At 40.9% G+C, this 26188-nt stretch overlaps 1 protein-coding gene across 1 annotated transcript in view; it reads left to right on the top strand.

Annotated features, from left to right (window-relative positions):
- VSIG2 (V-set and immunoglobulin domain containing 2) overlaps positions 1–26188 on the top strand; it is an 879569-nt gene that overhangs the window by 74169 nt on the left and 779212 nt on the right. The gene's annotated exons all lie outside the window — the stretch shown is intronic.

Here is a 26188-nt window from a genome sequence, read left to right as displayed (position 1 = left end):
TGATCGTAGTAGTAAAACCTTGAAACCCTGTAAAAACATTTAAAAAAAAATAAAACAAAAAAAAAACAAAAGGGAAGCCCCCCTGCTTACACCCTTTTGTTTTGTTTTTAATAATTTTTATAGGGTTTTGAGGTTTTACTACTTTGATCACTAAAGTTCGATGTTTAGTGATTCGAAGTAGTAAAACTTTGATTATCTGATATAGACCCCCTTGATTTATCTCAAGTATCAGGTTGGTGAAATTCAAAATAAGGTGATGGAGACTGTGCGACATATGGAATATGGTAGTGCAACTGTTGGTTTCTGTGAAAGAATAAGGCTCATAAATAATTGAGATTGCATGGAGTGATGAAAGGAGGGGCAGAGATACATTGTATTTTGCTTTGTGATGGTGAAAAACTTACAAGATGCTTATTTTGGTGGTAAACAGTTTATAGGTTAACAGCTAAATACCAGGCAGTCAGACTCCATACTATCACATAGCCAATAACCAGAGAGTGACCAATGGTGAGAATCAAACACTCCTCCTTGTGTCTGTGACGTAAACACGTTAAGGAGCTGACAATTAATCAAGGTGGAGCTGTAATAAGACTTCACACAGAATGGTGCTCGGGATGATTGTATGGTGAGAAGCAAGTAGGATGAGGATTATGGGGGGGGGGTTGTGGTGTGGGGGACTAAGCGTGTGTTTTTTTTGTTTTTTTTTTTTTGTTAATTTACTTTTTTATGTGACAGATTATGCAGGTCGCCTGAGCCCTATTGACAGAGGCTTTGTAAGAGAGTTGGATGACAGCACTGCATTTGTTCAAGTGCATTATAAACAGGAAATTAAAATTAAAAGCAGATCTAGGCAGAGAGAGATGGTTATAGCAAAGGAGCAAAATCAGTAGATCGGAATTGTGTAATCACTGGGATTGGAAGAAGGAATGTTGCTCAGATGAAGAAGGTATGATTATTAAACAATGAATCATTTTATTTTTTGAATATCATGCATCCTGAACAGTTTTGGTATGTGTATTATTGGTCTATGTAAGAAAGCCATCAGTGCTTAAAGGCTGTACAGTAGCTGTCAATAAAGTTTTCTACATTTGTGATTAAACATGTAGAACATAACACACTAAGGTCATGATGGCATGTATTCTTAAATGATTATATAAATGCATTGTAGCAGGGGAAAGTTATAGCTCTGTGTATATAAAGTTGTAAAGGATATATTAATGCTAATGTCTTTGTAAGTGCAGAAGGAGAAGGGTCCCTATCATGAAAATGTATATGTGTTTGGTTCTGATGTACAGAAGATCATTTCTTCCCCAAAACAAAGCCACAGAAAGAAACATTCCTTGACATGCTACCTGTCAGGGTATATTAAGCCTAGGGTACTATTACATGCAGGAAAATCATTATACCATGTTATGTGCCTCTGATGAATATATGCAGTAAGTCACTTGAAACAACTTCAGTTATCCACAGTGTGATTGTGGTCATTGATCTAGTCCCACTTGAAAGTCTATGCCTGAAAGGCACTACTTGAAAAGTTACCACTAGATAAGGAAACATAAAACTAAAAAGAAATATCAGTAATAGGAAATGCATCTGGTAGATACATTATGTAGTGCTCTCCAAGAATATGGAATGGGTTTCTTCTTCATTGAAAACAAAGCATTCATTATCCGCATTAATAAATAGCCTTGATACATGTATGGGAAATGCTGACTATCAACACTGGGAATAGTAGTTGTCCAAAGCCACTATGTCATAACCTCGACAAGCATGTCTGTGAATCAGCTGTGCAGCAGAGTTCAACGTATGGTCAAGCAGTTCACAAAACATCATAGGAGAACTGGGGGTGATCATGCAGCGGAGTACCCCTATATCAGCACAGTGGTTTGTATCTGTCCATAAGAGGACCTGACATCCTAAGTGACTGGTTAAATTCATTGTTAGCAAATATTTCAAAAAGCCAAAGGGGGTCAGAGATAACTAGTAAACATGATGTGGTGGTAGAAAAATCATTAAGGAAGAACAAAAGTTCTATTGCCAATACTTAGTGTATTAATTTAATTGATTAATTCTCCAGTACACGTTTTATCCAGTTCAATGGTGTGGGGGAGCTGGAAAATGTCATGCTACTGGGCCCAAGTGGAGAAACTAATCCAGTGAATGATGCCAATTTATCTCAGATCACTTAGTTACTCACTTACTTAATGCACAGCACATGCACCTACAGACAATTCACCATAGTAACAGTCTTGGTAAAGAACTGTACTGATACTGTGGCAGCACCAGGAGCAAATATACAGTAAGCCATGAAACTGGGTACCGTTATATGATGGATTACAGTTTACAGGAGGAACAAAAAGAAGCATTAGAGGGAAAACAAGTCCTGTATAATATTTATATCATGAAAATAGAAATAGATAAACAAGGAGGCAAGAAGGCAATCTAAGACACAGCAAAAGTAGGAATTAATACTGCAGTTTTTTACAGGGTTTTACTTTCATATTTCTTTCTCTTGGAGATGGGAATGCCACGTTTATTTATTGATTATTGCCTTATTAATCAGATATGTAACCTGGGCCAAATGCAGACAATATGATCAAAAATGAAAAGAAGAAAATAGCAGAAACCAGAATGTTAACAGTGTAGTATACAAGCATGCATGGACTTAATAATTCATTAGAAATCATTAAATGTAATGAATGTACCACACTCCTCACATAACTGAAATGGGGACACTTACCTTTATCCAACACAAAGGGCATTACTGACGAATAAAAGACTGTCCTGAGGCATTCTGACGTCTGATCCACAGATGAAGGGCTTCATTGCTTCTATAAGGCCCATTATTCTCATATACTGATTACCATGGAGGTCATTACTACTCTTAGAAAATGATCTGTCTGTAAAGCTGAGTTAAAATGTTTGTCTTTATTATATATATGATGTAAACGATTATTAGACTTAGATGTAGCATTTGCTATGTAATTGCTATGTAATACAGATTTTTCCCCTAAGAACTCTGTTAGAAGCCTACCCTAGCTCAAGAATCAAAGTCAAAATTATTGGGAAAGGGGTGGACAAAAGGCCAAAATCAGGGACAGTTTTTTTTTTTAAATATTACACTAACCTATTTACAGAGTTAATAGAATAACAGACTGCTTCAGCATGATTTTCTCAAGAGTAAGAAGCATGAGACTCTAATTTCTGTAATTGACTTACTGTGATCTCTCTCTGTCTCTCTCACCCCCCCCCCCCCCCACACACACACACACACTCATGAATTTTGGAACAAAATCAAAACTCTCCCTAGTCCATCTTAGCTGGAAAGAAACTCTGAAAATAACCTGAAACCAGTAGAGACAACGTATCAACTTGGTATCTGGTTAGAAAAGCAACTAAACTCAGTATCACAGACAGACCACTAAAGCCAAACTAAATAAACTCATTTTCTAGGTAAACAAAATCTCCCACATTTTATTATCTGCTGGTAGGATAACAATAAGAGAAGGAGTGACCCTGGCTGCACAATTTCCACCCAAACTATAAGTGATACATCTGCAGACATGGTACCCTTGCCAATCAAAAACAGCACCACTGCTCGGTTCCAGTTCCAGTACAGCCAGGCTTCCACATGACTCCATAATTTACAAAACTCCTCAGTCTAAACTCCTTCCCAGCACCTTTCTACAACCCCTGTACCATGGCTGAGTAAATTTGCTCTTCGAGAGTCTGTGTAGCTGTTATGGTGCTCTAACTGGGGCAGATGCTGTGTTGCCTGGCACTTCCTTACTAATACACTGATAGTGGATCGATACATTTCTATCAAATTTGGCCTTGCCCTTGCCGCACTACATACAGTAGTGGGAATATTGCACTCTATACATGGAAGTAGTTTGTTTGAAAATGTTTAGAACTGTTAGCTAATGTCTCCTACATTCTGCTTGGTCCCTTGCCTTGTTTTTATGGTTGCTAACAGTAGCACAACATGACTTGCTTGTTGCTGCTCTTTCTAGCAACACCATGTTTTTCTCAGCTCAGCAGCAATGCCTTGTGTAGTCCTGTTGCTGTCTGTTTATAATAATGTCTTTGCTGCCCGGAAGTCACTTGGTTAAAATTGCTTTTGTTGCTGTTTGCTGTTGTTATAACAGCTCCTTTCTGTACCCCAACTTGCTCAGAGCCATCACTCTGGTGGTCCACCAACATAAATAAACTTTATAAGTAGAGAGAAAATACTCCTTAATTTCTACATCAAATACAACCCCTAATAATAAGGATAGTATAAGAATATTACAGGGAAATGAAAGAATACTGTCAGCATTAGTAAAGCAACCCTTAACCTTAGTCTGGCTTCTAATAGAGAGAAAATACTCCTTAATTTCTACATCAAATACAACCCCTAATAACAAGGATAGTATAAGAATATTAAGGGAAATGAAAAAATACTGTCGGCATTAGTAAAGCAACCCTTAACCTTAGTCTGGCATCTAATAGAGAAAAAATACTCCTTAATTTCTACAGCAAATACAACCCCTAATAATAAGGATAGTATAAGAATATTACAGGGAAATGAAAGAATACTGTCAGCATTAGTAAATCAACCCTTAACCTTAGTCTGGCTTCTAATAGAGAAAATACTCCTTAATTTATACAGCAAATACAACCCCTAACAATAAGGATAGTATAAGAATATTACAGGGAAATGAAAGAATACTGTCAGCATTAGTAAAGCAACCCTTAACCTTAGTCTGGCATCTAATAGAGAAACTCTCCGCTAATGATTGGCAGTAGAGTTTTACATGCTGGCTTGCGGGCCTAACGCACAACCTTCAACGAAGGATAGTATAAGAATATTACAGGGAAATGAAAGAATACTGTCAGCATTAGTAAAGCAACCCTTAACCTTAGTCTGGCTTCTAATAGAGAAAATACTCCTTAATTTATACAGCAAATACAACCCCCTAATGATAAGGATAGTATAAGAATATTACAGGGAAATGAAAGAATACTGTCAGCATTAGTAAAGCAACCCTTAACCTTAGTCTGGCTTCTAAAGATAAAGATAGTTTTCTAACATTTAAAGATGGATTTAAAGTTAAGGGACGGCACTCAACATGCTCAGAACATATCCTAAACAAGACCAGGCTCTCAGCTTCATGAATTGGAAACAGACATCACCAGTACCCTAACGAATGTGTTTGGTGTAAACTTCAGCACTGAGACATCTATTCATCTCACATATCCCAGAATCCTTTATATCCATGTATTATCACCAAGGAATGCATTTGGAATGTACTGTCAAATACCAAAAAGTACTTCCTATGTGCAACCTGGCATCCCCTCACTGAAGCTCTCACCAAATTCTTAAACCTAGGCATAGCTAGAGGATTTGTTCCTGAATTGTGATGCATTTCTACAAAGATGGCCCCGCCATGCATCCCAGTAACTACAACCCCATCAGCCTTACAAAACTGACATGCAAAGCTACAGAGTGTATCATAACTGATTTAATCAGTTATGGTATGCAGTCTCTCACTTGGCTACTCTCTGCACACCTGTACACGTCCAGCCTTCAAATGGCTTATCTCCCAAGCCCCTACGAGGAAGATATTTCATCTCCCAAACCCATGCTTACACTTTCCGAGGGTACCAGAACTTATCAGAGATTTGGGATGCATGGCTAAGCTTAAAAAGGCCCCAGTGGTTGTTATCCTCGTACATACCTATGAACCTCAGCAGGTCAACTTCATGAAAGGGAAATTCTGTCTGTTAATTGTAGCGAACTTCTTTAAAGTCACACAGGTATTTAACAGTGGTCAAGCTGTTCATACAGCATAGATTGATGTAGCCAAAGCATTTAGCACCATACCACGTGCAGACATTGTAAACAAGCTAATTATTTTAAATATATATGTATATAAGTATGTGGTAAGATGATATGCAAACTTGCTAAAAGACAGAAAGCTGCAACTTCATGTACCAGGTGTGTCATCTAAAAATACTTCAATACCAGATTTCTGGCTATCCTTAACCCCCATGCTCCTACCCGTACCAACCGTGTAAAAGCCTCAGTTGCACCATGGCTATCTAAAGAAACAAAAACCAAAATTAAACTAAAACAACGCCTGGGTCAGGTGGCATGTTACCAAGGCTCCTATGGACCAAGTAAGATACCGGCAGCTAAGGAACCAGACCAAAAAATCTGTCATTTTAGACAAAATAAATCACTACACCCTCCTACAACAAAAATATCAACTAAAACCTCAAATGTTCTGGGCTGGTATTAACAATCTTCTCCACCCAGGCCGTTCCGCGACTCCTATCCCATCAGCTTCCCTTGATAAATCCCCTGTAGAAATTGCAAACATCTTCAACTCCTTCTTTACTGAAACTATCCTGTCTCTAGATACCCATCTCACTCCATCAGATACAAACACCAGCTCTGGCACATCTAGCCCTGATCCACCCAGCACCCAACCCACCTTTACCTTTCAAACTGTACCTACCAACCTGATCCGGACCTTACTCAAAAAGCTAAAACCTACTACACTAGCTGCTGACCACCTCCCAGCTGAATATCTTCAAAAAGCAGCTGATGCCATAGCACTTTCCATTTCTATTCTGATCAACAGATCCATCTCAGAAGGATCTATCCCAGCAATATGGAAAATATCACATGTTATACTTCTCCATAAAGGAGGAGGTTCCACATAATTATCTAATTTTAGACCTATAGCCATTCTTTCACCACTAGCTAAAATCATGGAAAGATGCATACACAAATCATGCACTTTCTTATTCAAAATGATAAGCTCGCCGACTCTCAGCACGGCTTTAGGCCATTCCACAGTACCACCATGGCTCTTCTATCTTTCTCTAATGTCATCAATCTTCATCGTAACAACAACAATCCATCTTCAGCCCTCTTCCTAGATCTCTCTAAAGCTTTCGATATGGTCAACCATCAGCTACTGCTCAATATCCTACAAACCATCCGTTTAGAACAATATGCAATACAATGGTTTCACTCCTACCTAAACGGTAGACAGCAGGTTGTCTTATGGCAGAGCAAGCCATCATCCCAACTTCCTCTAACCCTAGGTGTCCCAAAAGGGTCCATACTAGGTCCCCTTCTTTTCTCTATCTTTATCAATGATCTACACACCACCATCCCAAGAGCCACCCGCATCCAATATGCAGATGATTCAATGCTAATATGCTCCCCCTCCTCTCCTACACAACTTCTAACCCTCACCTAGACCATTTTCAGCATGGTAGAAACATGGCTAGCTAATCGCCGCCTGCTTCTAAATCCTAACAAAATCAGGCTACTACTTTTCTGCCCTAACCATAGACTTTCTCCTCCTTCCTTCAAAATCAAATCTAGCACTGACACCATTATCTCCCCTGATGACCATACAAAGCTTCTAGACATAATAGACAACAACCTTAAATTTGATAAACATGTCAATCACACTATTAAGTCAGGCAACAAAAAAATGTGTCTCTCCCTGAGCAGAACCAAGCCTTTCCTCATCCCCCTAACTAGGGTAGCTATTGCAAGATCACACCTCCTCTCTACCCTTATGTATGCCCTCCCCTGTACTCACCAACCTATCCAAAACCAATCTCAGCAAATTATCAGGATGTTACTATCACATAGCCAGATTCGCTACTGGCATGGCTTTTAGGACCCACCATTGCCACAACCTCAAAGCACTGAGATGGCTAGAGTATCCTACCTTTCTACAGTTCAACCAGCTTATAGTAGCGCATAAAATACTCCATCAACATAACACCCCTGCCCTCAAAAATATTCTCACCCCTCATAGTGCCCCCAAGCCATTACGCTCAGCTGATAAACTAATAATACTGACCCAAAAATCCAACAACTCTGCAGGTGATGCTATATTTGCCAACTCAACTGGTAAAATCTGGAATCTACTCCCTACTACCGTTACCAAGGAAACCTCACTACCCCTATTTAAAAGAGAACTCAAAAAATCCCTCACATCTCATTGGCTGTGCTCTTGTTCTAAACCTGACTAACAACTTCACTAATACATGTCTTGCTACCCAACCTGCTGTTTAGCCAAGTATCTATGCCTCATAGCAGTTGAATGTCTAAGCATTGTGAATTATGAGATCTGATTGTATTCTATGTTCACATTTTCTGATAATGTCTTTGCCAATCAGATGTAAGTCTGCACATTGTGTGTATTGATATCTGCCTGTATTCTTTGTCTATATTTTTCTAAACATGCCTGCCTGAGTTTATCACTCAGTGATGTATGTACTGTCTCTTTTTTGGTATGTGGAGCTTTTCTCCCCGGGCCTCCGCTGAAAATGGACATATATCTAGTCGGACTATCCCGGTCAACAAATGTAAAATAAAATAAAATAAAGAAATATGAATGTAACCAGTAGTGTCCCTGAAAACTGTGTATTGGCATTCCTCTTTCTCCGCATTTATTTCTCTGGTCACCAAACTGAGAACCAGGACCTCTGTCTAGATAAGTTTTTAGATTACTGCAAACTAGGGATAATTGCCAAGACCCCCCCCCCTCATGACAACGGTCCTCTTCAGAAAGACCTTCCCCTAATTAGTACCTGCTGTATTGAAACTGGGATTAAATTACATGCAAAAAAAAGTAGTAGCATTTCATTTGGCAAATAAGCCCTACCCTCATCATAATGTCATAAAATGAAAATGTAGTCAGTGACCTGGGGACCTGGAGACCTGAGGCCCTGGGGACCTGTGTTGACAATTCCATCTCCTCTGATCATCATGTGGTAACTGTAGTCAGAAAATCCTCTCACTTAGCACAACTAATAGCCCAGGGTATGTCATGTAGATGTCATTGTTTCTTTATATTCAGCAATTCTTAGACCAATTGTAGAGTACAATGGCACCTTCAGGATGTACCTCACTTCACATAACAAAGAACCCAAGAAGCCCCAGACATTCTTAACTAAGAAGGTTTCAAGCTTTAAAACCTGGAGTTATCAAGAGATGTTAGATGCATTACTATCTTATAAGCTCTTGTGGGGTGATTTGTGTCTTCCTTGCAAGACCATTTTAGACCTGATGTCAATTTATTTATTTTTTGTTTTGAATTTATTAAGTAGTGTAGAGCACTGATCCCATTGGGCCCAGTTCACTCTCAGTCCAAGGCAAACACAATACTTACATGACATTATATACAGAGAGAATGACAAAATGCAACATTATATACATATATATATATATATATATATATATATATATATATATATATATATATATATATATATATATATATATATATATATATATATATATATGTATTTGTATAAAAAAAAAATATATATATATATATATATATATATATATATATACATATATATATATATATATATACACACACACACACACACACACACACACACACACACACACACAGTGTGTATCCTAATTGGCTCAATAGTATAAAGGCAGTAGATGTTGTTGTATCTTTCGGCTTTTTCCCGGTTAGGGGTCACCACAGCGGAACTCCGGTCTGCTAATGATTGGCAGTAGATTTTTATGCACCGACTTGCCGGGCCTGACGCACAACCTTCAACGAAGGTACGCCCCTTCACGCATGTCTCCACACAGAAGAAGCTTTAGCTGAGAATCGAACAGGACAACGTCTTACTGTGAGGTGACAACGCTACCGCAGCACCACCACCGCAGGCAGTAGATAAAGGACAATATATACAGAGTGACTGAAAAACACAATATGTATATGCATTATATATAGAGTGGACATCAGAGTTGGCATGCTGAAAGAATCACAGTGAAAACAGGATCAAGGCAAGGTATGTAGACAGAAGCAGGGAATAAAGAGGCTAAGTTTATATGACCAGAGAGATAGCAGTTGTATTTTCTTGAAATCTGCTTTTATTTCTAATTGGAAAATAGGATAAGAAAAATGATTTTTCAGAAAAGAAGGGAGATTCACAGAGTCTGGAATCAAGGACTCAGAAAGCATGGACTGTGCAGTGAAGCCTAGTTTAGGGGGTTAGGACGAGGGGCCATGAGTTGTTGAGAGTTCTATGGATGTATGTTAGTGCATCTCTGAATAGCTTGGAAGCTAGTGGTAGAAAGTGTCATTCCTGATATGCCTAAATAGATAAGTAGCAAGTCAACACGTTGTTTTACAGCCAGTTATCTTTTTCAGTGGTTTTGCAGTGGTGTTCATTACTTGTGAGTGATGAATCTGCAAATGATGTTTTTGGAAGTGGACAGAATGGTGTATGTATTTCTTTTAGGGTCCACAGCAATTAGATGGAGGCAATATTCTAGCTTAGCCAGTAAAATACCTTTGCCTATAGCATTTCTACTGGGTTTGAATATAACAGGGGAGATTCCACTAGCTCACAGTATGAGAGAATTGTTTTTTTATTGTGTGTGTCGTCCATAATCTCCTGTATCCCTGCATGTCTAACAGCTTAGCAAACTCCAGAAGCAGGGCGATAGATTTTCACCATCAGATAAATAGAATGCATTGAATAGATAGGGTCATTATGCAGTGTCTTCATTTCTAGAAAAAGCTGGAAACATAGTAAAGCACATTATCATCATCCTTCAAATGGAAACTGGATCACTGCATGGTTATCCTCAAATTTAACTCAGGAAAAACTGTGGTAGCCCTCCTCCAGAAAGAGGGTACAGATTGAGGGTGAATATTGATAAGACATTGATGATCACAAGACTAAATTGCCTTGAAACGCCTATGAAACCTATGAACTATCACTACCTAATGGCATCTATATTTGCCTTGGTACTTAGGTCAGTTAGTGACAGTAACTAAGTCTGTTTGAATCCAAGTATGTGGCAAGTCATGCTGATATCCTATGAGCAATCATTGTGTGGAGTCTTTGAGGCGTGTGTACACTGTGGCATCTCAGCCAAACACTCTGGCTGTTCCACTTGGGGGAAACATTGAGACTTCGCTTGAGCTTGAGGAATTTGTTTGGCAATTTAGGCTCAATGCCTCAGTTTCCCCAAGGTTAAATGATTCTGTTTCCATTTCTAGTGTTTTAAAGATGAAGGCTGCTGTAGTTTAATCATTGTATTCATATTTATTCATGTGTACATTAATTACACAATTTATATATCTTATTCATATATATTTTTTATACTTTTTATACTGCAATATGTTCAGCATCTTAGTGAACTGTCCTGCTTGCTGTTTGGGTTTGCACAACTTTTTTTCTGTTTTTACTGTTATCTTGAAGTACAGTGATTTATCTTATTTAACATGATTTATCAATTAATTACATCCTTCCTTTGGTGGGTTGTCTGTATTTAATGTATTAGGTTTCACCAGAATTTACTCTATTGAAGTTTTTTTTTTAAATGTAAAGATGAAAGCACTCAGCTTTCTTTTTGCATACACCAATTTACAGTTTTGTCGGTGGTGTCCTTGCTGATTTTATTAGTTTTAGTCTTGGTAGGGACCTATTAACACAACTTCACTATACTCACATAAATCAATGAGTCACCAAGCTGCAGCCTGCAAACCTTCCACGGCCACTAAATCTGCCTATTCAGGTAGAAATTATTGGCGACTCCATCCTCAGGAACACTGACTGCACACTCTTTAAATCAAGTAAGGTGTATATATATATATATATATATATATATATATATATATATATATATATATATATATCCCCATTGCAGTCTGTTAGCCATGCAGCTGGTAAATTCTGTAAGGCTGTGTGTGTGTGTGTGTGTGTGTGTGTGTGTGTGTGTGTGTGTGTGTGTGTGTGTTTGTGTGTGTGTGTTCAGGGGCATGACTGCAATTGTATCAGTGTGTATGTGTGTCTGTGAGTGTGTGTATATGTCACAGTATCTGTGTGAGTCTTTGTGTAGAACTTGATTGTGACTGCAGTGCTGCATGTGGTGTATTCAATGGACTGAGTTGTCTTGCCTTAGCTAGTGCTCTTTGGGGGCGGGGGAAAGTGCATGACGTAAGGGCTGTGAGACAGGAAGTGGTTGGATTGTACTGTATGTTGGCCGGTCAATAAAGTTTGGAGTTGGTACCAACTGCACACAGTTGTCCCGCGTCTTCTTTTCTAAAAAAAATCACGACATGGTGTCAGAAGTGCTGTGTGGCTGTGCCTGGGAGTGCTGACCTCTTGCTGAAGACACGAGGGGGGGGCCAAGTGCGTGAGAGTGGACATGTCGGAGAGACGGCGGAATCGCAGCCAGAAATCCAGAATCAACATGGTGTGCAGTGCCTCCCAATCTTCAGTATTCAAGCCCCAGAGCCCTTTGACTTCTCCAAACACGAATGGACCGACATGGGGATACGCGCCGGTTTGAACGTTCCGGCAGGCCAGTAATTTATCTTCCACCCAGAAGGGAACCAGGTGAACACCCTGATATACTGTATGGGCGATGAGGCGAGCGATGTCTTGAGGCCTCAAGCTAACGAGGCAGAGCACCAGAGTATGCCAAAGTGAAAAAGGTTTTTATTGTCAAAAGAACATTGTTTATGAGCGCGATTTAACATGCGAAAACAAGAACTGAAGCGAGACTGTTGATGCTTTTGTTACTGCCCCTGCTGCTTTAGCCCGAACACTGCAATTGGGGGCGCTGCATGGCGAGCTTAGACACCCAGACTGTCGGCGGATGCAGATGGAAAAGAAGCAGCAGCGCCTTTGCGGTGCGACAGTACCGCCCTGCAGTATCGCGTGAATGCTGTGCAGACACCACTGGACACCAGGCGCGGGCGGAGGGCTCGAAAGGTTGGGGCAAGCCCTTGGCACCGATTTTTCAGCGGCCACAAAAAGAGTAAGGCGGCTCGATCTCCGCAGTGTTACAGGTGTGGGGGCCATTTCACCATAGACTCCTATGCCCGGCGACTGCTGCAAGATGTCGCTTGTGTGGGAAGAGACAGTTCAAGGCGGTGCAGAGTATTGAGGAAGCGAGGCCGGTGTGGCGTGAGGAACAGGGTTCTTCCTTGGTTCTGTCTCCTCCGGGAACCATTCCTGGATTGTGGAGGTGCAAATACAGGGCACACCTATGACTTTCAAGCTTGACGCGAGGCGGATGTCACTGTTATCTCCAAGTCAGACCTGCACAACTTGTTCAGTGGGAAGAATGCTCCTGTGCTCCAGCGCCGGAGACTATGGACAAAGACAGACATGCGAGAAAGTGTATGTTGTAAAGGACTCGCATGCGCTTTTAGGCCTTCGTCTTTGAAGACTCCATACCGGAGTTGTGCTCTGGCTAATGAGGATGGGTGTCGTTACCAGAATGGAAGAGCCTACTGATTGGTGTGCAGGCATGGTGGTAGTCCACACTAAGCTAAATGAATACGAGGGAAAGGTCTGCTGCCCCTCGGTTGAGCAGAGTCTGGGGATGCTTGCTGGGGCGAAGGTGTTTGTCAGAGATGTCGGCTCGCTCACCATTCATAACCGCTTTCCCCTTTCACCCGTCTTTCTTCCCTTGGCATTGGCATTAATTGAACACCTGATTCAGCATGAGATTGAAGGGGTCAGAAGAGGACTTGTTGTCGATTTGTCACATGGGCCGGGGGGTTGGTCTGGGGCGTGCCAGGAGGAGCCGCGATGCCCGACTTCCGAGGTATTAGAGACTGGAAGAATATAGTATAACGCCTGAAATGTGACCTGTCGGACCTTCGGGGACCTTCTTGAACCATGTCATATTGAATTCTGTTCTGGCCGGACCCAAGGAGGACCAGTCCATCATCGGAGATGGCAGCACCTGCTACAGTATTATCAAAAGAAACAGCTGGTACTGGGGTGGGGACCAGGAAAAGGCATTCAATGACTTAAAAATCACCAATCACTCCACCTCCTTTTGTGTATGACCAAGAGGGAGGAAGGAGGTTTCCCGGGGATGCATCCTTTTGTTTAGGGAGTGTGTTGCAGCAACAATGACCCGTGGCACGCATATATCATCACCCTCACCCACCCACAGACTATATATACAGACAGAGAGAAAAGGGCTCTCTCTACCTGGGCATGGAACGCTTTTCGAGATTACCTATTTAGGCAAGCTCGTTCTGTCCTACTGACACAAAACCTGGTCTCATTGCTGGGCTGGGGTCAGGCGCTGGATTCTACCGCAGAGAATCACAGCTTTAGGATGAGACTGATGCAGTTCTCATACCGCCAGGGCAATCATCACCAGGAAATCACTGTGGGTGGCAGATGCTCCACTTAAAACCACCAAAACCCCGAGGAAACAGGAGTAATGGGGACGCAGGATATGTCATGAATATGAATGTGGAAAAACAAAAGTGGGTGGCCATCCTTCCTCCAAACACTCGGGGGGAGCAAGCTGAAAGCGGACAGTGTGTGTGTCACGGGTCATGGACTGCAGCCAGTGGTTGGCAGCTGTACCGAAACAACTTACTGATACTACTGAGCTAGGGCCATCGTTCCACACTAACAGTGAATCTGCCATGTAATGAGGTGTTGTTTTGAAATTGCATGAGGACATCAAGGACGCTCTGGTGCCTGGGCTTAGCCAACAGATAATGCAGGGCGTGCATCAGAGAGAAAGAATCCTCCTGAGCCCCTCATCCCAACAGAATGTCCTGACCGAGGCAAAAAGTGAGTGGATTTATTTGTTGAACTGAAGACATACTTACCTTCTTCTGTGGACTACTTATCCAGGTTTCCGGTCATCACACCACCTATCTTTCTTAAGCTCGCCCATGGTATCCCAGAGGTATCTTTCCGCTTATGGCCCTTCGCTATTTTACAGCCCCAGGCAGCCCCTAGAGTAGTAGTGGAGGAGGCAGAGCGTGAGGTGCAGTGGGTGAAGAACCTAAAAAAAAAGTGCCGATCCATTATGGGCTCTCTTGGGCAGGGCAGCGCCGCCTGCGGGAACTTCTGCGGCGGCGCGGTTTGCGGACCTCTCTTCGATTCATCCTAAGAGGGGAGAAGAGGGTGTATATGGAAAAAAAACAAACACAGACGCCATCGGGGGGCCTGGCTGGGATGTGTGCCGGGTGACCTCAAAACATTACTACAAAGGTAGGTAGGCGATGCAAGCAAGGGACTGTCTTGGTAACCCGTGTGCATTGATTCCCTTACCTGAGCCTGACTGTGAATCAAACCCGAGTTATTAACAAAGGGACCGTTTGGATCTTTTATATCTGAATCTTGGCTAAGTGAGCATTTGGTGTCAAATGTACAAGTCGTAGTGAAGTGGAAGAAATTGAATAGATCTGGGTTTTGTGTTAAGTAAAACAGGAAAAGGCTTATGGAAAAGGAGATGAGTGCTCTTTGGGGCGGGGAAAGTGATTGTACTGTATGTTGGCGTGTGTGTGTGTGTGTGTGTGTGTGTGTGTGTGTGTGTGTGTGTGTGTGTGTGTGTGTGTGTGTGTGTGTGTGTGTGTGTGTGTGTGTGTGTGTGTGTACTTAATGAAGTTATTCCAGCCACATTAACTGTTCATTTCAGGGATATGTGAATGACTTGGTAAGGAACTTTTGCTTTGTGTGTCTCTTATGCATCTTTGAAACACTAGTTAGCTCCATAGCAGAATTAGATCACAACACAATATTAGTGCTACAGCGGTAACACACCAATGTATGTGCAGTCAATACATCGACTTGGCTTACTGCAATGGAAACTGATAGACTGAAATCTGTATAATTACATACTGTCTTTGTTACAAGAAAATCAAGGCAAGTTTTAAATTCACGAAAAAAAGGTAGATGGACACTGGAAAAAGTATTTCAAGCTTTAAGTTCCAGAAGTTAAAAATCCTTTGAGGCACTTTATAAGAACTAAACTGAAGACAGCAAAGGAATACGATAAGTAAGTAGGCTGCAAAAGAAAGACTTTAAATTAAGAAGAGGGACAAGGATGGTGCATTCTTATATGAAAAGAATTTTGAAATTCAGAGAGTAGGATAAGATGTTTGCCCCTTTTCTGTTCATAACTGCTTATTTTTTTATTGTTACCTGTTTTGTATTGTACATTACTTAATCTTATATATTCAAATAAATCTGAACTTGAAGAGGAGAAGAGAAGATTCGTCACACACTGGAAATGCATATCTGTGAGTATGCGTGTGTGTGCGTGTGTCTCTTTCTTTATATGTATGCAATTACATCATGAAAGATTGAATATATGAAAGGGCAAACCTCAAATGGGAGAAAAAAAAGCAGAATGCAAAAACAATGAAATACTGCAGAACGCAAATCACAAAACGTTGAATAATTGAATAGTTTTCTACCACTAAAAAAAAAACTATATAAGTAAACCACAGCTACAAAACCCAGATCATGTTGTCTGAATAATGGTACTAGTAGGGAAAGGACTTTTAGTAGCATAATATGTAGGGACTGGATAAGAAGCGGGAGTCAGGTAAGCATTAGGGTTAGCACGCATGAGAAATGTGAGCGATGCCATCCCTTACTCATGTGTGCTAACCCTACATTTACCCCTAACCTGTACCATTAAGTCTGCTCATAATGTTCCTAAAATCCTTTCCCTAACAGTACCCTTACAGAATATAGAAGGTCAGAGCACACGGCATTAAATCTATCCCCTTACCTATCCCTTACTCTAAAAATAACAGGTGACCATAGTCACAGGCATGTTTACCGCTATAATGCGATCATGCACATCTTCATAATGTCACCTGCTTACACATTCATTTTCCTACACATTCCTACATACACTATAAGAAACTCAAATTTAGTCATAGTCGATTATCATAACAAAGCATTCACTCATTTGTGTAGGTGTGTGTGTGTGTGTGTGTGTGTGTGTGTGTGTGTGTGTGTGTGTGTGTGTGTGTGTGTGTGTGTATACACATACACACACATATATATATATATATAATATATATATATATTATATATATATTTTATATATATATATATATATATATATATATATATATATATATATATATATATATTATATAGATATAGATGTATCTGTTTACATATGCATATATGTATATACACACTCTCTCACTGACAGAGAGAGACACACACACACACACACACACACACACACACACACACACACACACACATAAAAAATATGGAAATTCTTCACAGTAATGAAATAATCTGCGAGACTGGAAGCCATCGCTAATCCATCTATGTAACTGGATAACAGCTCTTCTTCTCATGGGTATAACTGACCTCAGTGGATTTTGGGTAGCAGGCTGTATTCTTAACTGTTATACTGTGCATTCACCAAGATTTTCTTCCTGTCAGGCTCCCTGTAATTCTTTCCCATCTACTTTATCAAACACTTCTCCCATTTTGCAGTACACAGTAACAGAACATTGTCTTGACAGCATAACAATAATTCACAATCATAGCTTTTTCACCAGCTTCCAACTATTTAGTTGTTTCTGGCAAGTTTCTAATTTATTTTTCCCACTACACACACACACACACACACACACACACACACACACACACACACACACACACACACACACACACACACACACACACACGCACACACATATTCTACTAGAGTTGAATAGTTTTTGGCATCTTGTGGGTCCACTTAAACAGACCCACCTCTTAATGGTTGTTGGTAAATCTCTCATGGGTATGTTTGTCTGTCTATCACAATTATTTTTTACATTGTATCCTCCCTCTGTATCTAAGCAGAACTTTGCAATATGCTTTACTGCAAATAAAAAGTCCATGCATAAAATGCAAAGGGTTAAACCTTTCCTTTATCAAAAACAATACAATCTGAACTGTGCATGTCCATGTAAGAAAAGAGGTGCTTTCTCTTGAGATGATCTACCGAAATTCAAACCCAGATAAAATGAACCCAACCCTCCTGTGCATCTGTTCCCTCAAACTTAACCAGGCAGACTTTAAGGTTTTCTTTGGAACTAATGGAGTGGAGGCATAGACCTTGATTGTGCCATCATGTTGGCAACTACTGCCATTCACTGTCTGCAGCAACTTTCCCACCGTGGTCATCTCGTAGCCTGTGAGTTTCTCCACTGAAACTTTGATACACCTGTACCCAGTAGACTGGCTCTAGGAATCAGAGAGCAGCAAAGTTCAATATTAGGAAACCAGGAAAGGAGAAAAAAATTCTTCTTATTCATCAGAATGAATTAAATACTCTACCGGAATAAATAGTGAATCTGGGACTTCAGCTTTATGCATAAACTCTGAAATACCCACTGCATGCAGCAGATGGGGAAATTTAATGCAGCAGACTCAGCAACAGAGGTTTTCTATAGCTTGACATAAAGCAGGCTGACATTATCAGTGACAGCAACAAAGTGAAGTGACAGCTGAAGAAAAGAGCGGTTCAGTTTTTAATAAAGCAATCAGTTCATTAGCTGCTTTAGCAGTAATTCTCAGTTCAGGTAGAAAATGTAAGTTACAGGGCTGACAGGCTTGTATATATCCTCCAAAGAAATGGTGCTCAAGAAACTAATGCTTTTTCAACAGTGCACAGATTAAGAAATGCAAAGTCTTTTACCAGCAGCTCTCTGGTTTGGCAGTTTCAAGTTTTCCAGACTCCCATTGGGACGTATGGTTAGACCTAAACAGACTCCCATCTTGTGCCAATTGCTCCAGCCTGAGGTTGTCTTTCCTTCTGTCAGTGTGTTCCAGGCTCATAGGTTAGTACTAGGCTAACTGCCCTTGCGAGCCATTTTAAGCCTAGCCAGTTATCTCCTGTGAGATTCAAACCCTGTACCTTGTGTTTGTAAGGCAAGCACCTTAACCATTAGGCCACCCTCCCAACCAAGATTATATTACCCCAGATGGGACTCGAACCCACAACCCCTGGCTTAGGAGGCCAATGCCTTATCCTTTAGGCCACCACTTTGACTCTGACTCCATCAAGGTCTGCTATACTTAGTCTATTCTTACTTAAGGCTCAGGTGTACAGCTGACTTCAATTACCTGCACTGCAGGCATTTTACTTCAAAGGGATCAGTCCCTATTTCCTTGTTTGTTGTATATTCTCAAATACAATGTTTTTATTCCCTTCTGGTAGATACCACAGTTATTTCCCTTTCTAGTGCTGGCTGTCCAAGAAAACCTATCTTTGTCTGTTTTCTACACATGCCAGGCATTCATCATGTTATCTCAGCACACACACACACACACACACACACACACACACACACACACACACACACACACACACACACACACACACACACACACACACACACACACACACACACACACATATTCAGAGCTCATAAGAGTGATTATTCAAAATAGAAAGCATTCTTTTTCTTGCTTTCCTGGCTGCAAGGCTGTTCCATGTCCAAGATCGCAGTACAGCAGGGTCTGGAAATGTGACCTTTTCCTACTGTCGTGTAGTCTTGGAGTTACACATAATCAGCAGAGAGATTTTTATTTTGCATGCTCCAAGGTTAATCCTCTTCAAGTGTTTTGTCAACTTTGACTGTTGATTTGGAAGACTATATTCACACACGTGCACATATATATTATATTATATAATCATATTAATTATATATATATATATATATATATATATATATATATATATATATATATATATATATATATATATATATATATATATATATATATATATATATATATGCAGACTGAGAGAGAGAACAAGCATGTTATTAGGAAGTATATGTGTGTATCTATGTATAGATATATGCAGTTATTGTTGTCACCTCACAGCAAGAGGTTCCCTGGTTTGATTCTCAGCTGGGGTGCCTTCTTTGTGGCGTCTGCATGTCCTCCCTGTGCTCCTGTGGGTTTTTTCTGGGTGCCCTGGTGTCCTCCCACATACCAAAGGCATGCAGTAGGTAAAAAGGACACTTTAAATTGGCCATAGGTGTGAGTATGGAAAGAACACTCTAAATTGGCCATAGGTGTGAGTGTGGGTGTGAGTTTGTAATATGAAAGAAAAAACATGGCAGGGCAAGCCACCTGGCAGTGTAAACCTTGTCTCTAGATGATAGTCACTGTTGAAGTGACACCCTGACCCCCATGTGCAAAAGTGGGAAAAAGGTCACAAACAAACCATTAAGTAAAAACTGAAAGAAAGACCTAGTCTTCACTATGTAATGCTATAAGCTCTTGCAGTGGAGGCTCATGCAATAGATTTATTTATTTGACATTTGTTTACTAGGGTGGTCCGACTGGGTCTACAGAACCCATTTTCAGTGGTGGCCTGGGGAGAAAAGCTATACATACAGGACAATTCAAATACATTATAGTCCAAAAACAATACAAGTGACATGAGGAATACTATACAAAAATAAGTCGATAAATGTAAACTAGGTTTGACATACTATTGCTCCAGCTACATGACCTCTTACTTTTATAAGTCTTTATATGAGTGCATTCATGTCAGTAAAGCCAAATCCCACTATCAGGGTTAGGCTTCACCCCCCACACCACCATACTCATGTGCTAACCCTTACCTAAACCCAACCCCAACCCTAATAACTTAACCCTCCCCCTGTCCTTAACCCATTCCTGTCATTAACCCTACCCTTATCCTTAACCCTCCCCCTGTCCTTAACCCACTCCTGTCATTAACCCTACCCTTATCCTTAACCCTTACCCCTGTCCTTAACTCACTCCTGTCATTAACCCTACCCTTATCCTTAACCCTTACCCCTGTCCTTAACCTTCCACTTGTACTTAACCCCTACTGCTGTCCTTAATCCTACCCCTGTCCTTAACTGCTACCCGTTCTTATCCCTATCCCTGTCCTTAACCCTATCCATGTCCTTAACCCCTCCCCTTGCCCTTAACCCCTCCCCCTGCAATTAACCCCTCCCCTGCCCACAACCCCTCCCCCATCCTTAACCCCATCCCATCCTTAACCCCTACCCCTGTCCTTAACCCCTACCCCTGTCCTTTGCCCTCCCCCCACACATTGCTAAAAACATTTTCCCTAACAGTAGAACTACAAAAGGCAAAAGGACACAGAGCACACACAACACCAAACATGCACAACACTGAATCTATCTCCTTACCTAACTCTCACTGAAACTGTAACCCATGAACACTTGATCATACACAACAACTGCTATAACACAGGAACTTGTCTACACTGTATAAACTTAAATCCAACCATTTCACACAAATGACAATTCACTCATTTTATATTCTCTCCTTTTTACACACAAACAAACATTTCAACCAAGTGAATTTTCATCCATTTGAATTATACCCATATATGACATTTTAAAGCAAAAATGTGTCATCATTTGTAATGCTTTCTAATCTATAAATGGAATATTTCAGAATTTTATTTCACCCTCCTTTGCATGTTTAATGTCATATTTGATTACATGTATGTCTAACAGTTTTTTTACTTGTATCACGCACTTTTTGGAGAAGACATGTTGACAGTTATGCAGTCCACATGTGAAACAGTCCCCTTGTCGTTTTCTTTATCTGGAATAAATGGTTTCCTACTTCTCTTTGTTTGACATGCAGATCATCCCTTTTTAAAAAACACATGATGCAAAGAAAGAAGAAACAGCATATACTAGGTTGTACAAAGCATAGACTCTGTCAATGTGTCTTTTAATCACATGGAGGCAGTATAACACTGGTCTGAAAGCAGCACTGTTTGAGTAAAAGTGGGTCAGCTGTAAAAATAAATTTGTTCAGACATCCACACTCTGTACGAATAGATACATATTTGTTTAGATATGAAAAGATCTTGCATGAGAAAACAAAGATAAAAATAAGGGCATTGGAAGCTGAGAAAATTATTTCGATGTTTGAAGCATGTCAGAGGAAGCAAAGAACATCAAAAGAATGTATAATAAACTTAGATTTTCCTATTATTTTATTATTTTGCTATTTTCTCTTATATTTAACATATTTTTTTGCTAGTTTTGCATATATTTCACATACCCTACTTGATGGCTTTCATCAGTTTATGCACAGCTTGTAGCTAGACTTTTGTGACACTGAGATAGTATATGGTATTTTGTTTAGTGTGGTGCTGGGCAGCTTAATTAGAAAAAAAATCTCCTTCAAATTCATAAAACTGTAATAAAAAATATCGCAAACAAGCATTTATTGGAAATTTCTGTTTTGCATACCTCACTAGACATCTGCAGCAGCTGGAGAAACCTCAGACTTTTCTGAGCAGGAAAATACAGGGACACCAGACCATGACCTACATTGACAGGCTGAAAGTCCTGTCAGTTTACTCTGCATCTTATAGGTTGCTGATAGGTGACTTGTGCCTGGCCTATAGGGCAATCTCCAACCCTGCTCTAATGGAAATGCTGCACATCCGCAAGTCAAATGGCACAAGAGTCACTCGCTCTAGGGATCTTAACCTTGCTTGTGACATTAATAGAACATGCTGGAGAGACAGATACGTCTCCCAGAGACTGCCACTTCTCTGCAACAGGCTTCCTATTCATGTAAAACAGAGCTCTTCACTGACCCTATTTAAATGCAACCTAGATAATTGGATGGGAACCCGCAAATTTGCCCCTGGCATGGCACCCATGTCCCTCATGTACAGGGGTAGCCAGCATTGATCACAGACTGTCTGTGTTCATAAATTTGTTCTCTGAACTACCCAAAAAGAACAAATGGGGATACTTGGGATTAACATGGCTAGGCTTGTAAAGGCTCTAGGGACACTAGTCTAGTAAATTCCTAGGAACCTTTGAACCTATGAATATAAGAGTCAAGCCACCTGTGCTCACCACACCTACCCGTTACTCCAAAATAAGGAAGAAAAATCAAATATTTGTCTTTTTTTTTCAACCCTTAAGTTCAGAGGAATGTATCATAACAAAAGCAGTGTGCTTGAATTTATATAATCTTACATTTGCATTTTTGTCAGAAGTAAGATCACTTCCTGAAAATATATTTATAGGTTCATGGCTTAGTGCTAGGCTATTTGCCCTTGTGGGGCATTTTAAGCTTAACCAAATTTACCAACTCAAAGGTAAGAATCAAACCATCATGCTACCCCATAACAATTCACTTATATTCCGCGTAAGGAACCATATTCTGCCTCCCTGTAACATAAGATAAAACTAAATACATATCTAATCATTTTATTTACTTATGTTCTATCCATTCCTAGGTTTGAAATAGTATGACTCTAACATCACTGTTATTGTAGTGTTAGATAGGCAGCTCATTACAGAAGCATTTGAGCCCCACAGAAATCTTAATGGAAAATACGGTTATATATTAACAAGGCTGCTCTAGCTGTCTCTCTTTATCTATCCATCCATCTATCCATCTAGCCATCTTTATATAGTTGTTTATACCAGTCTAATTAGGTATTAGTCTAGCACTTTACCAGACTTCTTGTAGCAATTCTTGTAGCACATAAAAGTGCTACCAGCACTAAACATTTTACAAGGAAACAGCTCCAGTATTTATGAATGCCCACCCCTCCAGGCATGCCTAAAGGTCAGTTCCCTGTGCTTTCTCCTATCAACCTGGTGAACTTGGGCATCCTGAGGCAATGTAGCAACTGCCTCATGTACACTGACAACCCTCTCCTCTTACCTCCCAACACTCAGACTTGCGAAAGATGCACTTATATATACAAATTTGAAGCCACGCACTCTCCAGCCAAGACTGGAATAGCTGGTGAAGAGGAGAAGGTCAACACTTGCACCACACCACGTGGAACACATAGCCCTCCAGAACACACACTGGCACTACCTTCACATAAAAACACAAACCACACACCCACCTTCGCGGAAGCTCTCAATAAAAATCTACTCAAACAGAAGAGACCTCCAAGGCAAAAATGCACTCAACCACCACAACACAACACTAATCACGAGACACATAACTCTCCTAAACAGTGTGCCACTCAACCAAAACCCCTAATGCAAACAGCATGCCCAACACACTAGTCATAGGTGACTCGATAGTGAGGTACACTGATGTCCCACTCACTAGGTTGAATAAGGAGAAAGTAACAGTCAGCTGCCTGTCAGGTGCCAGGATCGGCAACATAATGCACGCACTCAGGTCCCTCAACAACAAGTACAAATATGACTCTGTCATTGTACATGGGTGTGAATGACCTGAGATGTACCTCCCTGGATTACATGAAGAGAGACACGGAGGAGCTCTCGGATTATGTAGCCCAGCCGAATAGTACCCTAACCCTGAGCAGCATCCTACCATCACCCAGAATGATACCACAGTACAAGCAGAAAATTATTAATTTCAACAATTGGCTAAGTTTATGATGTCATTCTAAGGGGATCTAGTATCTCTCTGCCTGGGATGACATGATTGACAGACCTCGATACTTTGCCAGAGATGGCCTGCATCTGTCACCCCTGCGATTCTGGATACTGGCCAAGGCTGTTGCCACCCCTATAGTGCCTTTTTTAGGCAGTGTTCCAAAGACCAAATTACCACCATAAAGATTACAAACAAATGCAATCAGAGGGTCATGCTGCTCAATGCTAGAAGTCTATATCTCAAAATGCACTCGTTCGAAGCACTCCTTAAAATGGGGAACATCAACATTTGTGCTGTAACAGAGACCTGGTTCAAGGCAGCAGAAAGCATTCCTGCACTACCAGGCTACAACTCATTCCACACCTTTCGGCCCCAGAACTTGGACCAAAGCTGCAAAGATGGTGGTGTTTCCATATTCATAAAGGATGTGCATACTTCCAGACTGGTAGCCCAACATAACGCATCTGAGATACTTCAAGTGCAGCTAACATTGGGTAAGACAGCGATTCAGGTCGTAGCCTGCTATAGGTCTCCAACCATGTCCCAAGACTCACTCCACATTCCTAAGTACCCTGGAGAATATTAGGGTACAACCTACATCCTCATACTGGGTGACTTCAACTACCCCTCCATTAACTGGGCAAGCTACTCATGTACCAATACACTTGCCCAACGTTTCCTGGAATTCATTAATTCCAATGTCCTGTACCAGCTTGTTCTTACCCCCACTAGAGGTAGCAACATCCTTGACCTGGTCATTGCTAAGATGGGCGACTGCTGCTCTACACCAACAGTCAGTCCGCCCTGTTTTGATCCAACCACAAACTAATCACCTTGGATATCCACATCCCTCCCACCCCCCCTGTAAAGGAAACCACCATGAAAAACTTCTCCAAAGCTAACTTTGGACTCCTAAAAACAGGTGGCTAACTTCACGGCACCCATGCAAATGGAGAATAGTTGCATTACTGATGAATCATACTCCAATGCACTGTACAAACATGTACACAAATGCGTGGATCTCACCATACCCAACAGAACCAAGCCGCTGTCCTCCAAAAAAAGGAAGCCAATCTGGTGTTCCCCTGCCATAAACAAACTCTACAACAGAAGGAGGAAACTGATGTGGGATAAGGTGCAGTCCCAAGACTGGAAAAACTCCCTTATCAGCCTCAACAAAAAGTTGAGATCCCTCATCAAATCCTCCAAAGCCAGCTATGAAAACAGAATTGTAGCAGATAGTAAAGACAACCGCAAGGCCTTCTATAGTTATGTAAATAATCTCCACGGCAACACCCAGATTTGCTCTGAGCTACTGCACAATGGTACATCTTATACCAAGCCAACAGATATTGCCAATATACTGGCCGACAGATTCAGTGCCAACTTTACCCCCCCCAGAGCACCAATCACATTACCAGTAGATTGCCAGGCACCCGGTATTACTGCTGCACAGGTTAAAACAGCACCATCCAAGGCCAAGAATACAGCTTCTATGGGACCTGACAATATCCCTGGCTGTGCTCTACATGAACTACAGAGTGAACTGGCACTTCACCTGATTACCCTGTTCAATCACAGCCTCACCTCAGGCTTTGTCCCTACTGAATGGCGCACTGCTACAGTCATCCCTCTCCACAAAGGAGGAGCAACTACAGACCCTGGAAACTACTACCCCATTAGCCTGACGAGTCTGATATGCAAAGCTATGGAACACATCATCATGGACCTAATAAACAAGGATATAGCAAATCTCGAAACTCTGGATCCCACACAGTTTGGTTTTGTGAAGCGTAGATCATGCCTGCTCAACTTGGTTGACATCTTTGAGTCAGTCACCAAAGCTGTGGATGAAGGCAAGGTGGTTCATACAGCCTACCTTGATCTGGCCAAGGCCTTTGATACCATTCCCCACTCAGGAATCATAGAAAAGCTCACTAAGTTAGGCATCAACCCCTATATAACTAGGTAGGTT

This window comes from Protopterus annectens, chromosome 8.part0 (genome assembly GCF_019279795.1).
Source record: "Protopterus annectens isolate FY-2018-M chromosome 8.part0, PAN1.0, whole genome shotgun sequence".
In the NCBI taxonomy this organism is placed as follows: Eukaryota; Metazoa; Chordata; order Ceratodontiformes; family Protopteridae; genus Protopterus; species Protopterus annectens.
The sequence above is the reverse complement of the archived record's forward strand: the minus strand, read 5'-3'. Positions and strand labels throughout refer to the sequence as shown.